At 42.9% G+C, this 18,937-nt stretch overlaps 1 long non-coding RNA gene across 2 annotated transcripts in view; it reads right to left on the bottom strand.

Annotated features, from left to right (window-relative positions):
- Nucleotides 1–1,258: 1,258 nt before the first annotated feature.
- Nucleotides 1,259–18,937, bottom strand: part of LOC139053220 (uncharacterized) — a 31,198-nt gene continuing 13,519 nt past the window's right edge. Inside the window, exons 2-3 of one of the 2 annotated variants that reach the window (XR_011510319.1) lie at nucleotides 13,689–13,723; nucleotides 1,259–3,235 (exon numbers count right to left, since the gene is read on the bottom strand). This is a non-coding gene — a long non-coding RNA (uncharacterized lncRNA). Of the gene's footprint in view, nucleotides 3,236–11,596; nucleotides 12,389–13,688; nucleotides 13,724–18,937 lie in introns of those variants that run through there. The other variant, XR_011510318.1, reaches the window with a different exon arrangement.

Genomic DNA, 18,937 nt, shown 5'->3' with positions numbered 1-18,937 from the left:
ATAAGTGGCATGTGTTATCAGCGACCTAAAGACTAATGTGGTTGCTATCAGTACCAGCAGTATACTGCTAAGAGTTTTGAGTTACTTGGTTCAAATTTAGCCAGTAGAACATTATTCCCTGTAGAACCGAGAGCTTCATTTGGATCAACCTTAATAAAATGGCAGTTTTGATTCATTCAATAGAAACTGCATGAAATATATATGAATGAGGATTTTTCAAAATGTGGCAGCAATTTTACTAATACTGTACTTGATGCCTTAATCCCTCAGTAACAATTCTCTATTAATTTAACTTGTGCAGATATTCTGCCCAAAATTATGCTTATGCTATAAACTTGTATAAAGTTGAAGAAGATCAAGGTTCACAGGAAGTGAAAGGCTTCAAGTGATCAAGTGGTTGATCAAAGAATGTCGCTGGAGCATATAAATGATGGAATTGTGTTCATCAGGGCAGGAAATGCTTTTCTTGGCAGCTTTCATGCCCATGTAGCCTACTCGCCCTCAATGCAGTAGGAGTAGCTGGTGCACGAGTAGGGCAAGGGAAGTCAAAGTATAAGGGAAAATTAAGGATTATCTATGTTAGCTTCGTTTTGAGTTATTGCCACCTCAAAAAGAGCCAACAGCAGCACTACCAACTGTTCCCCCTATCACGCTTAACACCTCCCACTTTCTTTTTTACACTTTGATTACCCAAGCTTACTTTGTGCATTGGCTTAATCTCTTTCTCACCCATTAAAGGTATGGGGCGATTTACTCATGCCTAAATGCTGCTAAGAAAGCAGTTGCTGCTCAACAGTACATCATCTTGTGAAAGTCACTCAAAATGACATTCCTTGTTAAATCACTGCTAAGGCTTGTGGCATTAAGGACATGCTTTTTATACATGCTACAAATATGTGCATTTACACATTACCAGGTTTTTTTAATGGCTGCTGTTTTTGTAGTTTCCTCTTTCATCCTTATAAATCTTCCCAAGAACTTGGACAGTGCTTCGGCACCGTGCCTTAAGCAGACTGTTTCCTGTTACCACTAGAATCAACCTTCCTTGCATTCTTTTAGACATAGCTCTTGTTTCCTTTCTCAGTGTGGAAAAAAATATTTCTTTTTGAACCCCGACTTCAATTAAGCAGTTAGTAGTTTTTGTGCACAGATTTTATAATTAGCTCTGTCTTTCCGTGTCACTTCAACGTTTAGGCATTCGTGCAGACCAGCACAATACAGGTATAGTGAAAGTGCAGACATGAACAAAGTGCTGGTTTCCAACAAACATTTATTTTAAATGTGAAGCATACATACACATTGAAAAAAAAAGAAAGATAAATGCGAAAGTGTTGTGGGAACTTGTAATTAACAGTTATCTCCTTGAACCTTTATAAAAGACAAAAATATCAAGTTTATATGATGAGACATGAGAACGACCAAAATCTAGTTGCTAGTGCCACCTTCATTGAGCAGCATCTTGTGCACTGAGTGAGATTTATTTTATATACAGCAAAGGTGGTCATGTGAACAGAGTACACAATGGTCTAGCTGGTCATGTCAGCGTTCACACCCGAAAGAGTGAAGGGGAATAAACTTTATACAGAACATTCACAGCCATTTTCGTCAGGCCACTAGTATCTGATTTGTCATCATGAGAGGGTGAACAAGAACAAAACATAGCCCACCAGCACCACTAGCATGTAAACTGATTCTCCTACAACAATGTGTAGTTGGCACTTTGATGCACTAATCACACACTACTTCACAGTGCTGGTTACTTGGTAATTTCATTTGTGGGGGGGGGGGGGGGGGTTCATTTCACTTAATTTATTTCCACCTTAAAGGCCCGAGGTCATTACATAAGAGGGGGGGAGGGAGGCATAGAGGAACATATGACACGGCCACAGAGGTACAGTATCAGTACAGTGAAGTACAGAGGTACAAGTGTAAAAGCAGATACAAAAATAGAAATAGCAAAAAAAATACAGCACAAAAGTGCAAAGATACAACAGCCTAAAACTACAGCAGCAGATTTCCACACAGCGAGAGCATGAAACACATTAGCTACGTATGTACTATGGAATATGGCTGATTAATATTTCCCAGAATAGCTCGCTGTCAGTGCATGAGGCTATGGTATCGGGTAGATTGTTTCAGTGGGTTATTGCTTGAGGAAAGAATGAGGTTAGCATTGATGAAGTACGGCTGTTAAGTCATGCTATGGCGTTGCTGTGGTTGATACGGGAGGAAGTTCGGTGTGGCGGTTTTAAGACAGGATGTCTGGACTTTGGGTGATAATAAAAGGCTTTGCGCCACACGAAACCCGCAGAGCGGAACACCTGTGCATGTTTCTAGAATTCCACAACCAGCATTACTGTAGTAGACAGAGACAACATATGGATCACAAAGTTATTAAGAACATGGCAATGCATACTTCACAAGCCTGCTACTTTAGCCATTCCTCTAGCTGTGAATGCATTTCTAGCTAAAGTTTGGAAATTTCACTTTCCCTACTTTTCATATTTGTGTTCTATAAATGTCATTCTAACTTGTCTAGTATCATTTTAATGCACAGTTACAAACTGGGACATCCTTCTAATCCTTCCAGGCTTCTGCTAGTTATTTACTTTGAAGATGTTTGTACTTGATTCACTCAACTTCCGATTGACAGACAGCTGACTTAAGCAACCTGGCACAATCGGGGCCTAATTTTCAGTGAAGCTGTTTCTTTTGAGTAGTTGTATTTAAGATTTCAGTTGCCAGTAATTAAGCCACACACCATAAAATATTGGCCGCCTACGACTTCACTTTCAAACATTGCCTGTAAACAGTGCATTCGAGCGCTTTCTTCCTTTTTTAGCAAAATGCTTCACACAAAAACATTTCAGTTAGCATGGTTATGAGCCACTATTATTCTCCCATTTTCAACAAATTTAATTTCCATGGCTGTTATAGTTCTCTCAGGAGAGCAGGCTAAATTATACATGCATGAAACACACGATACTTAGGTGCACCGGAAGAATTTAGTGCAAAGGCCACAATTAACCCACACACTTTAAACTTTGCCTAAAAGAACAGATTGACGTTAACGCAGCTCTGCCAGACAGTCACAAAGGCCATCTACTGAGTTTCGTGAAGGAATTGGCAGACTGTTTTTCAACGTCATCCAAAGTGCGGCGCATGTCCATCACGAAGCGCCGCATTATTACGGTCGAGCCTGCACATCCTGTTCGTCAGCATCCTTACAGAGTGTCTACAGTGGAAAGAGAAGCAACCAAGCATCAGGTGAAAGAGATGCTCCAAGACGACGTGATCCAGCCGTCTACAAGCCCATGGGCTTCCCCTGTACTGTTAGTCAGAAAGAAAGACAACACACTGCGCTTCTGTGTAGATTACAGAAAGTTGAACCGTGTCACCAAGCGCTACATTTATCCATTGCCACGCATTGACGACGCATTGGATCATCTGCAACATGCCAAGTTTTTTTCTTCGGTGATCTTAAATCAGGGTATTGGCAAATTGAAGTTGATGAACGGGATCGTGAAAAACGGCGTTTGTGACACCTGACGGGCTTTATGAGTTCAAAGCTCTCCCCTTCGGTCTCTGTTCCGCACCTGCCACCTTTGAGCCAATGATGGATATCGTGCTTGCTGAACTCAAATGGCAAACTAGCCTCGTATACTTGGACGACGTCGTGTTCTCGAGCACGTTTGACAAACATCTCGCACGACTTGAGAGTGTCCTCGCTGCAATCCGTACTACCGGCCTCACCATCAAGCCTGGAAAATGCTACTTTGGGTTCCAAGAGCTCAAATTTCTTGGCCATGTCGTTGGTCCTCAAGGCGTCCGACCAGACCCCGACAGGTTAGCTGCCGTCACCGAGTTTTCGCCACCCACAGACAAGAAGGCTATCCAACGCTTTCTTGGTTTGTGCGCATATTATACGTGCTTCGTCAAGGGATTCTCGAGAATTGCTGAGCCTCTGACACGGCTTACATGCGACAGTGTGCCTTTCATTTGGGCGGACGAGCAGCAGCAGTGGGCCATTAGTAAATTCCGACCGTACTTGTACGGTATACCCTTTAAGGCAGTCACTGACCACCATGCGCTGTGCTGGCTTGCCAACCTCAAGGATCCTTCAGGCAGACTAGCCCGTTGGAGCCTGCACTTACAAGAGTACAACATTACAGTTGTCTACAGATCTGGAAGGAAGCACAGTGACGCTGACTGTTTGTCACGCACACCACTCCCTACAATGTCATCTGACCCTGACCATGACTTGCCAATTGTCGGCGTTGTAGACGCCATAAAAACGGCGTCAACGTTATAGACGCCATAAAAATGGCTGAGCACCAGTGCGCTGACCCTGAGCTGCTGCCGCTCGTCGAGCACCTTCAAGGAGTTGAAGGTGTTCTACCCCACACGCTCGTGCGCGGCTTATCATCGTACTACTTGCACAACAATGTCCGTTACAGGAAAAACTGCGGAAGCGGTCCCAATACGTACCTCCTTGTCGTGCTGTCGGCGCTGCCCCAATACATTTTGCAAGCCTGCCATGATGAGCCATGCGCGGGACACCTGGGATTCGCCAAGACATTAGCAAGGATACGACGAAAGTATTACTGGCCCCGGCTTTATTCTTCTGTGGAACGGTACATACGTGAAGACTTGCTGCGATTATCAACGCCGCAAGAAACCACCAGTTAAACCAGCTGGCTTTCTCCACCCTGCGGACCCTCCTCAAGCACCGTTCCAACAAATAGGAATGGATGTACTTGGGCCATTCCCAGTAACTTCTTCGCGCAACAGATGGATAGTCGTCGCTACCGACTATTTAACCCGGTACGCCGAAACCGAAGCTATTCCGCAAGCAAATTCGTATGAAGTGGTCAAGTTCTTTGTACGCCACATCATCCTACAACATGGTGCACCGTTTGTTCTCGTCACCGACCGCGGTACAGCATTTACAGCAGAACGTTTGCAGGACATTCTCCAGCTGATGCATAGCTCTCACCGTAAGAGCACTGCATATCACCCTCAACCAATGGATTAACGGAACGTCTGAACAGAACGCTGGCTGATATGCTCTCCATGTATGTTGACATAGAGCACAAAACGTGGAACGAGATTTTAGCCTATGCGACTTTTGCGTATAACACTGCTGTACAGGAGACTACACAGTTTACGCCGTTCAAACTTTTCTACGGGCGTCACGTCAAAACTTGACGCCATGCTACCTCTGGCTGATAATAGTCCGACCAGCGAACATGTGGAAGAGTTCGTACAAAGAGTGAAAGAGGCACGCCAGCTTGCTCAACATCGTATCCAGAGTCAACAGCATACCAACACCCTTCGATACAACCAGGGTCAACGCGACGTCAATTACAATACCGGCACCTGCGTGTGGGCCTGGACGGCCATTCCTCGCCGTGGACTCTCGGACAAGTTGATCCGCTAGTATTTTGGTCCCTACAAGGTTACACGCTGCCTCAGTGACATGACCTACGAAGTTGTCCCCTGATGTTCTGACCCAGGTGCACTCCGTCGTAGCAAAACTGTAAACAGCGAAACTAACTCTTTACTGGGTGAACCTGTGCCCAGAAAAACAGGCTACACTCAAAGCACAATGATAGCGGTGAACACAGTTGGCGATCGTAAAAAATCTGCTCTGCCGGCCAAGCACATCAGCTTTTATACACAAGTCATCAAAGGTTCCGAGTAATTACTGGTGCTCGCGTGTCTTCCTGAATGGTCTACACAATTTTCATTGTATATGCAATCAGTAACTACAGTGACACAGACAGCACACACAACCATCACTAACATTCGAGAAACTTCTGATACATGCAGGCACCTCCAGTGCTTAGACAGTGAAAAGCAGTCACCCCAAAAAAATAAACGAGTACGTGTGTCAATATCAACTCAGTGAATGATCTAGTTCCCCAGGGACATGAAACTGCACACATTTTCAAGCCCTCATAGTTCATCTAACATCTTCAGTGCAAAACTACAAAAAACCACAACCAGTATATTCCCCTTTCTGACATTCACTCAGTGACATTCATGTAAATTCGGAAGGTCTGCAATATAGAGGGTACTTCCCACACTCATCCCCACACATATCTTGTCCACTTCGCTAGTATGTAAAAGCACAGTCTCCTCAACTCCCATTCTAATGTACAAGTGTGATACTTATTTATTTATTTATTCAAAATACTCACAGGCTCCAAATAGGAGTATTGTGTGAGGGGGGCATGTACAGAAAATGAAGGATGCAAAAAAGCAGCTCATGCATCATTATACAATGGGTAACAGTTTCACAGGACACAAGGAGCTAATGAGAAGTATAAAGTTAAAAATATAAGGCCGGAAAAATATTGCACAGTATATGCAATCTACAAAGGAACATTGAAATGGTGGCTAAAAGGGTGACTAACGAAGTACAATACAGTGAATAAAACAGTTAGAAAAACCAGAGCAATACTTGGTCTTTGAAGGCTGCAGTGTCATGTAATGCAACGATGCGATCAGGAAGATCATTCCAGTAGCTTATGGCACGTGGAAGCACTGATGAATTAAAAGCCGTGGTTCGGCCAAATATGTGCCTAAAGCTGTGGCTATTACAAAGACGACGGGATGTACAATGTGGTTCGGTAACGGGAAGGGTAGTAGAAGGCTGACTATGAATTATTTTGTGGAAGAGACAGAGCAAAGCTACCTTCCTTCGCAGCTCTAGTGTTGGGAGTGATAGCGAGAACTTCAGGTTAGTAATGCTAGTCTGTCGGTCATATATCCTGGTTATAGAACATACAGCGCGGTTCTGAATTCGTTCAAGTGATTGCATTAGATAGGCCTGATGCGGTGACCATATGGGCAAGGCGAATTCAAGTTGAGGACGAACAAAAGTCTGATAGGCTAGTTTTCGAGTGGTTAAAGGCACATCTCGAAGATTACGCTTCAGATAGCCAAGAGTACGTAATGCTTTGGCGGTCATTTTATTATTGTGAGTCTTCCAGCAAAGATTGACAGTGAGATACATGCCAAGGTACTTGTATGAAGTCGCATGCGCATAAGGGTTAGAATTTAGTGAGTATGGGAAGGCTGAAAGCGTCTTTTTGCGGGTAAAAGTCACAGTTCTGCATTTGTCAGGATTCAGCGTCATTTGCCACGATGTGCACCAGTTAATGATTTGATCTAAGTCGTTCTGAAGTTCAAGGTGTTCAAAGGGTGAGCCAATTTTCCGATATATTACGCAGTCATCTGCGAAAAGTCTAACGGTTGAAGTAATGTTAGACGGCAGGTCATTGATGTAGAATAAAAACAGTAATGGACCCAAGACGCTACCCTGGGGAACACCGGAGGAGACATCAGTTAAATCGGACTCATATCCGTCGACGACGGTGAACTGCTTATGAAATGACAGGAAATTACACAACCATGAGATTGTTGAAGAATGTAAGTGCAACGACGATAGTTTAGCTATTAAGCGGGAGTGTGGAACACGATCAAATGCCTTGGAGTAGTCCAAAAAAATGCAGTCAGTCTGGAAACCTTCATCCATGTTAGAAAAAAAGTTCACTGGTGAATTCAATTACCTGCATGTAACACGAATATCCCTTCCTAAATCCATGCTGGTTTGGGAAAAAGAAGTTATTGCATTCAAGGTAATGCGCAATGCCTGATGCGACGATGTGCTCAAGAAGTTTGCATGCGGTACAGGTTAGAGATATCGGGCGATAGTCACTGACATGATTTCTATCACCAGCTTTAAAAATGGGAATAACTTTGGCGATTTTCCAATCATCAGGTATTTCCCTGGTAGACAATGATTGCTCAAATATGTTACAGATGATAACGCTGGAATGATTTACGGTGTTAAGTGTTTTAGAATTTATGCCGTCAATGCCACAGCAAGTTGATAACTTGAGTTTATTGATTAAAGATGCAATACCAGTACCAGTTACGTTTATAGGCTCCATGTACTGATAGAGGACATCGGTTAGCTGTGGGATACTGGCATGGTCTTCATGAGTAAAGACAGATCTAAAGAAAGTGTTAAAAACAAATGGACACTCTTGTTTACTTATGGGTGCCCCGATGTCGTCTTGAAGTAATATATTAGCATGCCTGTTTTTTGGTGATATGGTCTTCCAGAATTTTGACGGCTTATTCTTGATAACAGATTGAAGATCACATGAACAGAACGTGTGTTTAGCTTTGCGTACAGCTTGACAGTATTTTTGATCAGCTGCTTTGTGGTTAAGCCGTGATTGTGGGGTTCTTAATTGTTTAGCTTTCCTAAATAAACATTTCTTTTTGTTCTTTAGCGTGCGCAAAGACCTGTGAAACCAAGGCTTTGATATATTAACCCAGAAGGAAATGCGCGGTATGTATGAGTGAACAAGGTCAGTTAATTTTTCTTTAAATAAAGTCCAGTTTTCGTGGACCGGTCTGCCAGGAAAAGTAGGAATATATGTGCGGCAAAAGTTTTCTAAACTGAGGTTGATGGAATCGTAGTCTCCTTTTTTATAATCCAAGATTTGTTTGGACCATGTGATATGCTGATAAAAAGATGTAATTGTAAATTCGAGAAGCAGATGGTCACTAAATCGTTCACAAAAAGACACTGGGCTGATAAACTCGGGAGCAGTCGTAAGGATCAAATCCAAGATGTTATCACCGCGGGTAGGTTGATTTATTATCTGGACAAATGAAAAATCTAGACTAAACTCTATGAATTCATTAGAGTCGGTAGAAGAAGATGTTAGGTTTTTCCAGTCAATGTCAGGATAGTTGAAGTCACCCAAAAGGAAGGTATGAGCTGTTTGGAATTTCTGTTTAATTGCACTAAGGTTATCGGTCAAGTCTGAAATGAACGAGCTCGTATGATCTGGTGCTTTGTAACATACCCCAAGTAGGCACTTGTGCGCCTGTGAAGGAATATAAACCCACAAGATTTCCAGTGGGGAGGAAACATTAACATGAAAATGTTCCATCTGTTTCTTTATGGCGACTAGGACGCCACCTCCCCTTCTGGGTCCGGTCATTCCGGTGAATGATGTAATCCTCAGTGTCAAATAAAACTTCGTGATCAGCAACATCTAAGCCACGTTTCTGTTAATAATAAGATGCTTTCTAAGTGAGGGCATAGTTCAGTGCACTTGGGGAGAATGCTACGAATATTAGTGAAAGATACTTTAAGCTCCAATAGTCGACTACAAGCATTTGAAGCTCGATTACTAATATCCTATGGACGTGTTGCCGGGGCGCGGTTGAGCTATCTGGAAGACTGTATCACAGTGTTTGAAGCAAAATCATACGTGTATACCTGTTTATCAATCCTCAACTTATCAACGTTAAGCTTGAAAGGCATCTTTTTAGATTTAGCATAGTCAAGCAGATTTTTTCTGGCAATGCGTGTTTGAAGGGAAAAATCCTCATGCACGGCAAAGCCAGTGTCCTTGAATTTATAGCCCTGCTCGAAAACACGTTGCCCGTCTTTAAAGGAGGTAAATTTAGCTATGATAGGCCTACGTTTATCTTCATGATACTGGCCGAGGCGGTGGGCGCGTTCAATTTGTGAAGACTGCAGATTGATACCAAGATGATTCGTGCAGAGTGCTATAACTTTTTCCTCGGCTGTACACCATGACTCGTAAGCATCGTCAGAAATACCGAAGAAAAGCAAATTTGATCGTCGCATTTGGTTTTCGGCGTCTTCACAGCGGGAGTGTAGTATCCTTAGTTTGTTCGGTAAATTACAAGCCTAAATAGATGAGCTAAATTCCGAAGTGCTATGGGCGTTTTTAATCTCCACAGAGTCAACTTCAATTGCACGGATTCTTGCAGACAGCTGCCTCAACTCGACATCTACAGATGCCTGACAGTTCTTTATTGCAAGCAGGTCATCCTTAATTTCATCTTGTCCGGATATAATCTGCTGAACTGTTGCTAAGACCTTCGCCAAAACGTCATCATGCTCAGGGCCTGGATTTCTTTCAATATCACCAGACATAATTCTGCCGAAACATGTACGCCCAAAAATGAAACAGGAAGTGTGGCTCGGGTATTAATGCCAGTGTCTTGGTGTACTACTCGATTCAGCCGCTGGGCTCTGTGAAAGTATCCACTCTTGTTGCATTTCTTTCTCTATGTTCAACTGCCGGCCGCAATTGGTCGTAATGCTGCGGCATCCACAGCACGAAATCCAGCCATTGACAAACATAGGTCTACATAAGGTCTACACAAGTGAGTGTAGCGAATGCCTTGGATGGTGGCGAGAGCGGGCCAACAATGTAGATGTCAAAGTGATAGAAACGGGCATCACAGAGACGAAAGGAGTGCATTGGCGACTTCGTGTGTTGCGTCCTCTTGGAGCGCTGACAGTGAAGGCATTCGCGTGCCAAGCGGCGCATATCAGAGTACACTCAGGTGGCATGCTGGGTGGCACGAACTAGCGGATGACTTGCATGGTGTAGGTTATCAAACACTTGATGAAGGAGTCAGAATGGAATGAATGGCAGTGTTCGACTCCTTGACATGTTGCAAGTGGTAGTGACTGAAGGAAATGGAAAGGGGACGTCTGGAAGCACTAATGACATTGCAGAGAACCGGAGGTCCCGAAGCCCGACGTCTAAGTGCTGCGCCGTAGCAATTTCTTCGATGTCAAGTGTTGCCGTGGATATTGCGTCGATACAGAAGGCATCTGCAGCTGCGTTGACCGGGCTTTCAATGTATTGTATGTGCACGGTGAACTCGGACATGAAATTGAGGTGCCACCAATGGTTGCGGGTACAGCTAAAGTTAACAATGGCAATCGGAATCCAGCTTGCAGTTATGGCTGGTTTGCCCATATCTTCAAGTGGGTACGACTGCCACCAAATGTTGTGGGTTCGAGTGTCTTAACTTCTCATGGGCAGTGCCGATTCTACCTCCGAGGAAGAATGGCAGAAAAAGCTAGTTACAGCATGGGATTCCTTTCAAGGATCCCCTGAGCGAGCTGCCGGTACGTGTCCACGCACACGCTGACATATGCTGTTAAGTACGTTGTTAGTGCACACATCAACAATGACGTCAAATCTAGCTAACACCGAGACATTTAAACTGATCAATTATCTCTATTTGTTTGGAGTTAAATATGATGCTATTGTGTGGCAAACTGGTTTATATTTCAGCTGGAAAATTACTGCTCGTGTTTTTTTTTTCATTAACATGCATATGATTAGATTGTGACCATTTTCCCAGCGAAGTCATCGTCATATTGCGCCCTTGTACGAGTTCATGAATGTTATGTCCAGATAAGAAAATGCTTGTACCATCTGCATATATTATGAATCTGGCATTTGGGTTAATGTTTACAATGTCATTAACATAAATGTTGAAAAGTAGTGGTCCTAATATACTGCCTTGTGGGGCACCAGAATTAATTGGTTTTATTTCCAAGTATGATTATGTATGTTGACAAGTTAATATTTTATTAGTTTTACAGCCTGGCTTCATATTCTGAAGTACCACAGCTTCTCTAGAAGTAACACATCATTAACAAGATCAAAATCTTTTGAAAAGTCAAGAAATATTCCCATCACAAAAGTTGTTTTGAAATTGTGACAGAATATATCTTTTTTTTAACAGCACCAGTTCAGTAGATTTGTTTTTCTGGAATACGAATTTACATCTGGTGAGCAAATTGTATTTATTTATAAATTTAGTAAATCTAGAATGCCAAATTTTCTCTACCGTAGAATCCCGAGAAATTCCCCACGCCCAAAAGATAACCCACCCCTAACTAAGGTGCCAGCTTAGGCATGATAAGGCACCAGTCAGGCATGATAAGGCACCAGTTGTTATCTTGGTAAGTGTTTGGAGTGCACACATAAAATCATTAGAGTGCAACACCATCTTAAATTCTTCTAAATTCTTAAAACCTTAAATTCTTAAAACCTTGTTAAACTGTACCACCTTAAACAGTAGTTTCGTTTTAAAAGTAGTAAAGTGAAATCCCTGACTCAGTGGCCATTGAACATAATGTATTTTGTATCTGCATAAACCGTACCAGCTAATTACGTATGTGTCAGTTAACACGCAGTGTTTCCACTTTTCATTGCACAACCACAGCAGTTTATCCCCATCGGGCAGGTTGTAAGAACAAACCTCACAGATCAAAACAACGGCCTTCAATCGTATTGTCTGTTTGTGAGTGAAGCCACATCAACATCATTTCGGTGTCGTACAGGCAAAGACTCGGGCCATGCCGAAGCTCAGAAAAAAAGCACCAGGTGCTCAGCACAGAAGAAAAATTACGACATTCGACCCACTAAAGCATATTCTAGTACACTGTAAATACAGCTGCCCTGGCCATTCCGACAGCGGTGACAACAGCCAAGAGTGGACCCAGGGGCACCGGCCACTTAGCAGGAGCATGGAAAAGTCCAGTGTAAAGAGCACGAAAATTATAAACTGTGCGCCAAGCGCCCTCGCACGGCGTGCAAAATGTGAACGGCTCAACTCTCTTTACGAGAAGAATCCGCTCGCTGTTCGCAGCCAGCACTGGAACACACATGCCAAAGGCGCTGTGGCACAGCGTACAGAATTTGATCAATTTTCCGTGTTTGGCACAGGAGTCCCACCTCTGCTTTTTCAATGCCTTGCACTGCGAAGGCTACGGTACGGCGGGGCGTGCCTACAATTGTCACCTTTGCATAAAGCTCAAGTTTAATTTTTATGTTAACGTAGACACCACGACTTTCAATTTTGGTGCCTATGACGCAGTAAACATAAGCAAAACGTGGTTGTCCTCAGGAAGCCACAGTGCTTTTAGCCAGTGGACTCGTAACTGAAGCCTGCGGTGGTCGCTGTATCTACGCTACGTAGCCGACCACAACAACCAATAGCAGTCGCATATGGGAATCTGCTTTATTATGAAATAAAGTGTAAGCCTGCCTCCTTAAGAGAGTAAGGAGGCAGGTTTCTGTTGAAAAGAGAGTGTTCGAGAGAAAGGAGACTTCGTGGTCTGCTTGCAAGCTCCACGCACCACATACGACAGTCAAACTTGGCTGATACGTTCACAGCAGCATATGCTACCAACGGAGTATGTTATTTCACCAAGCTCGACGGGTGGTTCAGAGCCCCTTTAATCTATGTGCTACTGCTGCTATGAAGCTTGATTCTGAGACACTATTAAACACTCACTCATGTCACAATGTAATAATGTACCGACAAGGGTAACAGAAAAGACAGGTACCATATTGAAACATTTCATAACCAAGTATGATAAGTGTTGCATAAAGGCAGGTGTCATTAATTTTGCGATAAGTGATCACTCGCCCATTTTCAGTGTCCCAGGTTAACATTTGAAAGAAGCAGGACTAATCTTACTTGTAGCGAGACATAAATCCTGCTACACTGTCACAATTCTGGGACTGGTGCAATGTTGTAAATGAAAATGACCCTGACGCAGCTTATGAGCAGTTTCTGTGCAAAGTTAAGTGGGTTATGAGAATTGTCTTCCTTAAGATACCTCTAGTAAGTGCAGAAAACATACAAATCTGTCAATGAATTATGAACTGCTCAACAACTTAAGAAAAAGTGACTAGATTTAGAGAGCATTTCTTCAAGTAAGATGTACTGACGGACCGAAAACTTGTACAGCATTTAGAAACCCCGTGAATAAGGATGGTGACATAGCAGAGAAAAATTACTTTACTCACCTATCCAGCTCTTCTGCAGGAAGATCTGAAGAACTCTGGAAAAAATTAAAATCGGCAATTGGTCATATACCTCCACTTACTAAATTATTAAAGGATGGGGCAAGGGGGTCAACCGAGGGTCCCGATTTTATTAGTCATAAGAAGCCAACAAATATTGACACCAAGGACAACATAAGGAAATTATTGTGCTTAATAAATGAAATAAAGAAACGAAGAAATAATGGAAATTAAAGTGGATGAAAAAACAACTTGCCGCAGGTGGGAACCGAACCCACAACCTTCGCATTTCGCGTGCGATGCTCTACCAATTGAGCTACCGCGGCGCTGTTTTCCCATCCACTTTATTGGGTATTTATGTGTCCTAGTAGAACCCTGGGAGTGTTAGCCAGCGCCACCACACACAGACCTTGGCGGCGGACGTGGGACATCCTTTTTTTTTTTTTGGCGCAGGCGTCACGAGAATGTGATCTTTTTGGGTGAAGGCAACTGGTCAATAAACCCACATATGCTACCTGAAGGCATCAATGTAGCCGGATTCGAGACCCTCGTTATGTAATAAACGAGAAGAAAGAGGGTCAACCGAGGGTCCCGATTTTATTAGTCATATCATAAGAAGCCAACAAACATTGACACCAAGGACAACATAGGGGAAATTATTGTGCTTAATAAATGAAATAAAGAAACGAAGAATTACTGGAAATTACAGTGGATGAAAAAACAACTTGCCGCAGGTGGGAAACGAACCCACAACCTTCGCATTTCGCGTGCGATGCTCTACCAATGAATGGAGCTACCGCGGCGCTGTTTCCCATCCACTTTATTTGGTGTTTATGTGTCCTAGTAGAACCCTGGGAGTGTTAGCCAGCGCCACCACACACAGACCTTGGCGGCGGACGTGGGACGTCCTTTTTTTTTTTTGCCACAGGCGTCACGAGAACGTGATCTTTTTGGGTGAAGGCAACTGGTCAATAAACCCACATATGCTACCTGAAGGCATCAATGTAGCCCGATTCGAGAAATGCCAAGGTTGCGAAATGCGAAGGTTGTGGGTTCGGTTCCCACCTGCGGCAAGTTGTTTTTTCATCCACTTTAATTTCCAGTAATTCTTCGTTTCTTTATTTCATTTATTAAGCACAATAACTTCCCCTATGTTGTCCTTGGTGTCAATGTTTGTTGGCTTCTTATGATATGACTAATAAAATCGGGACCCTCGGTTCACCCCCTTTCTTCTCGTTTATTACATAACGAGGGTCTCGAATCCGGCTACATTGATGCCTTCAGGTAGCATATGTGGGTTTATTGACCAGTTGCCTTCACCCAAAAAGATCACGTTCTCGTGAAGCCGGCGGCAAAAAAAAGGGGAAGGGGGGACGTCCCACGTCCGCCGCCAAAGTCTGTGTGTGGTGGCGCTGGCTAACACTCCCATGGTTCTACTAGGACACATAAACACCCAATAAAGTGGATGGGAAAACAGCGCCGCAGTAGCTCAATTGGTAGAGCATCGCACGCGAAATGCGAAGGTTGTGGGTTCGGTTCCCACCTACGGCAAGTTGTTTTTTCATCCACTTTAATTTCCATTAATTATTCGTTTATTTCATTTATTAAGCACAATGATTTCCCCTATGTTGTCCTTGGTGTCAATGTTTGTTGGCTTCTTATGAAAAGATGGGGCGTAGTTCAAAGGTCTCGAACTCTGATGCATTTAATGATAATTTTGTCTCTTTCACCCTCTTGTCTATGAATAGCAACATACCGGCAATAAATTTTTCCTAATGAGCAGACAATTTTCTTAGACTGTGTTAATGAAAGTGAAGTGGTTTCGTCTTTTATGAAACCAAATAACAGCAAGTCTATCGACGCGTCAGGCATACAAATAACACGAGTTACGTATATTATTGACATTCATTATCGTGCGCTAGTTCATATTTTTAATACATGTCTTGCAACAGGAAGCTTTCCACGTAAAATGCATTATGCAAGAGTCGCCGTAATATACAAGAAACGTGACAGAAACGAACCTTCCAATTAGCGTCCTATTTCTTTTTGGCAGTTGTTTCAAAAAGATTAGAGAAAATTACACTTAAATGTTTCACATCCTTCATTGAACATAAAATTTAATTCATTTATTTATTTAAAATACCTCACAGGCCCATTTAAGGGCTTAGGGTAAGGGGGGACACAAAGTGTTTGAACAGGAGTAAACAATATAGATATCAATACAGGCATTCACAAGATAAGTAAAGCAACGTTCAATAAATCTTTGTCTAGGCTAAGCTTTAGACAGCGTAAAAGCAGTAATATCCTCATACACACAAAAAATACAAAAATTCAAGTGTGAAAAACAGGGAAGGAAAGCAGGACAATAACATCCTTATACAATGTTCCTACAGGAAGCTTTGCAATTCTTCGCGAAAAGCGGCACAATTTAAGCATGCTATGTTATCAGGAAGACTGTTCCATGCAGTTATGACACATGGCAGTGCTGATGCGTTAAATGACAGTGTATTGCCAAATATGCGCATGAAACTATGGCTATTGTTAAGGCAGCATGACGTGCGCGCTGGTACTTCAAGCGGCAACAGATGAGTTCGTTAACATTCGTTAACCATTTCCTCTCGCTGCCCCAGGATGTGTGAAGATAAAATTGTCAGTAAGTTCGTTGTTTTTATGCATTTCGCTTTCAGATATCTTGTGTAGAATGAAAGTAAGTTTAGAGTCAAGTATGATGCCTAAAAACTTCTGCTCTTTGTTCACAGGTATTTGTTGCCCTTGCTATTCCATATTGGGATCCGCAGCAAGAACTTTCTTCGTGGTGAAAAGAGCACAAGAACTTTTGGGGGGGTTCACTCTAAACTTATTTTCGTCTGGCCACTTAGAAACTCTGTTCAAGCACTGTTGTACTTGTCTCTAACACGCTGTAAAGTTGCAGGATTTGAAACCTATCTGTATGTCTTCTACATAGATGGAATAAAAAACAGCTGGTGGTAATGACACACAAAGCAAATTCATATTAACGAGAAAGAGCGTGCAACTGAACACACCTCCCTGAGGTACGCCAATTTTCCGTATGAATGCACACAAGAGTGCATACCTATTTTCAGCCGGAACAAACGGTTGTATAGGTAGATTTCTATAATGTTTAACATAATGCCGCCGATGCCCACCACCAACAAGTCGCGCAGGATTCCGTAATGCTAAGTTGTATCGCGCACCTTTTACATATCAAGAAACACAAAGAAGGTTTATTTTTGTCCAAAGGTGTCACGAATGTTTGCTTCAATGCGCATGAGATCGTCGGTTGTAGACCGTCCTTCTCTAAAACTGCACTGATATGGATAAAGAATTGTTTGACTGAAAAAAATGTCAAAGGTGACGGTTTAACATTTTTTTCAAAAAGTTTGCAAATACAAATTGTGAGGGCAATTAGGCAATAACTTGTTGCTAATGTGGGGTCTTTGCCTTGTTTCAAAATCAGGTCAAGGGATTCTTTACCATCTGTACCGTGTGCATGAGCAGTGTTTGTAATTAACCTTATGTTAAAAACCAGTATATTGTTGCGAAAATAGTATAGCACAGGCCCCTTTCTTTCCACAAATGTGGGTTCCTCGATGCGGGGGAAGCCTTTATGTGGAAATAACCACAACAGTGCCTCGGGCATGTTCTCCCGCCCGGCCAACGCTGCCGTACCTGACGGTCACTTCGTGCACGTGTCGCACCCTCTTCTCACGCTCGGCTGTATGGGACGTGAAAAGTTGATTACTTTTGGGCAAATTTATTCTTTATGCAGAGTATTTTCACAAACATTTTTGGACTCTTAAACTCTGGCCCTTATTGGATCCTGTCGGCCAGCCCGATGGGTCGAAATGGCGATTGGTGGAGAAGCCTGCACCTCCCGCCGACCCGCGGGTCCCTTGAATGCTGTGGAAACTTGTTTAAGGAATGGTCCGAGAAGTTTTGGAGAGAGCAAGGAGACTGCAGCACACAGGCGGGAGTTCACCACCTGCCGGTCAGGCATGCCGTCGACGATCGGTGTGTCATCGTTTTGTATTTGATATGTGTAGAGCATAAATCTAAATTCTAAGTTAATAAACCTAGTTATTTAAATGGCACTTCTCGTCTTCGTACCTACGGATCTGGCCTTGCCTCTGCCTGAACTCATCCCCTCTCATTGTTGTCTCCCTGGTGAGCTGATGTGTCAGAAAAGTTACAACTGCGTCACTTCGCTACAACATTCCCTAGATGTCTAAGAAAGCTAAGGTAGTTCCTTTTCACAAAAAGGGTGACAACGCTGGTCTCTGTCATCCTATATGTATTTTATCTTCAATTAGTGAAGTTGCAGAAAATTTATTGCTTTACTGTATTAACAACTACCTTAAATTTAGCTTGCTGAAACCTAGTCATTTCAGTATAAGTTCAGGAAGTTCACCTAACTTGGCTTTGCTAACATCAACTGATTATATTATTATTCACTTGATCTCGGGTACATGTGGGCTCAGCCTTTTAAGACTACTAAAACCTTTAATACAATGAACCATAATGTTCATCATCGGAAGCAGCAGCCTATTTTATGTCGACTCCAGGATGAAGGCCTCTCCCTGCGATCTCCAATTACGCCTGTCCTGCACCAACCGATTAACTAGCGCCCGTGAATTTCCCAATTTCATCGCCCACCCCTCTTCTGCCGTCCTGGACTGTGCTTCCCTTCTCTTGGCACCCATCCTGTAACCCTAATGGTCCGCCGGTTATTTCACCTGCACATTAGGTTACCTCTTTCTGTCTCGTAACGTTATGCCTAGAATTCGTCGTTACATTGCTCTTTGCGCAGTCTTTAACTTGTTCTCAAGCTTCTTTGTCAGTCTGCAAGTTTCCACCCCATATGTCAGCAGTAGATAAAATGCACTGATTGTACACCTTCCTTATCAATGATAATGGTAAGTTTCCATTCAGGAGATGACAATGTCTCCCGCATGTGCTCCAACCCATTTTTATTCTGTGAATTACGTTCTCATGATCAGGGTTCCCTGTGATTAATTGTCCAAGGTAAATGTACTCCTTCACAGACTCCAGAGGCTGACTGACGATCCTGAACTCTTGTTCCCTTGTCCGGCTATTCATGAGTATCTTTGTTTTGTACATATTAATCTTCAACCCAATTCTTACTCTCTCTGTTCAGGTCCACAATCATTTGTTCTAAGTCAACTCCAGTGTTGCTGAACAAAATGTGATCTGCAAACCAAAGGTTGCTCAGA

This window comes from Dermacentor albipictus, unplaced genomic scaffold (assembly GCF_038994185.2).
Source record: "Dermacentor albipictus isolate Rhodes 1998 colony unplaced genomic scaffold, USDA_Dalb.pri_finalv2 scaffold_82, whole genome shotgun sequence".
Classification (NCBI taxonomy): domain Eukaryota; kingdom Metazoa; phylum Arthropoda; class Arachnida; order Ixodida; family Ixodidae; genus Dermacentor; species Dermacentor albipictus.
This window is presented reverse-complemented; position numbering and strand designations above follow the sequence as displayed.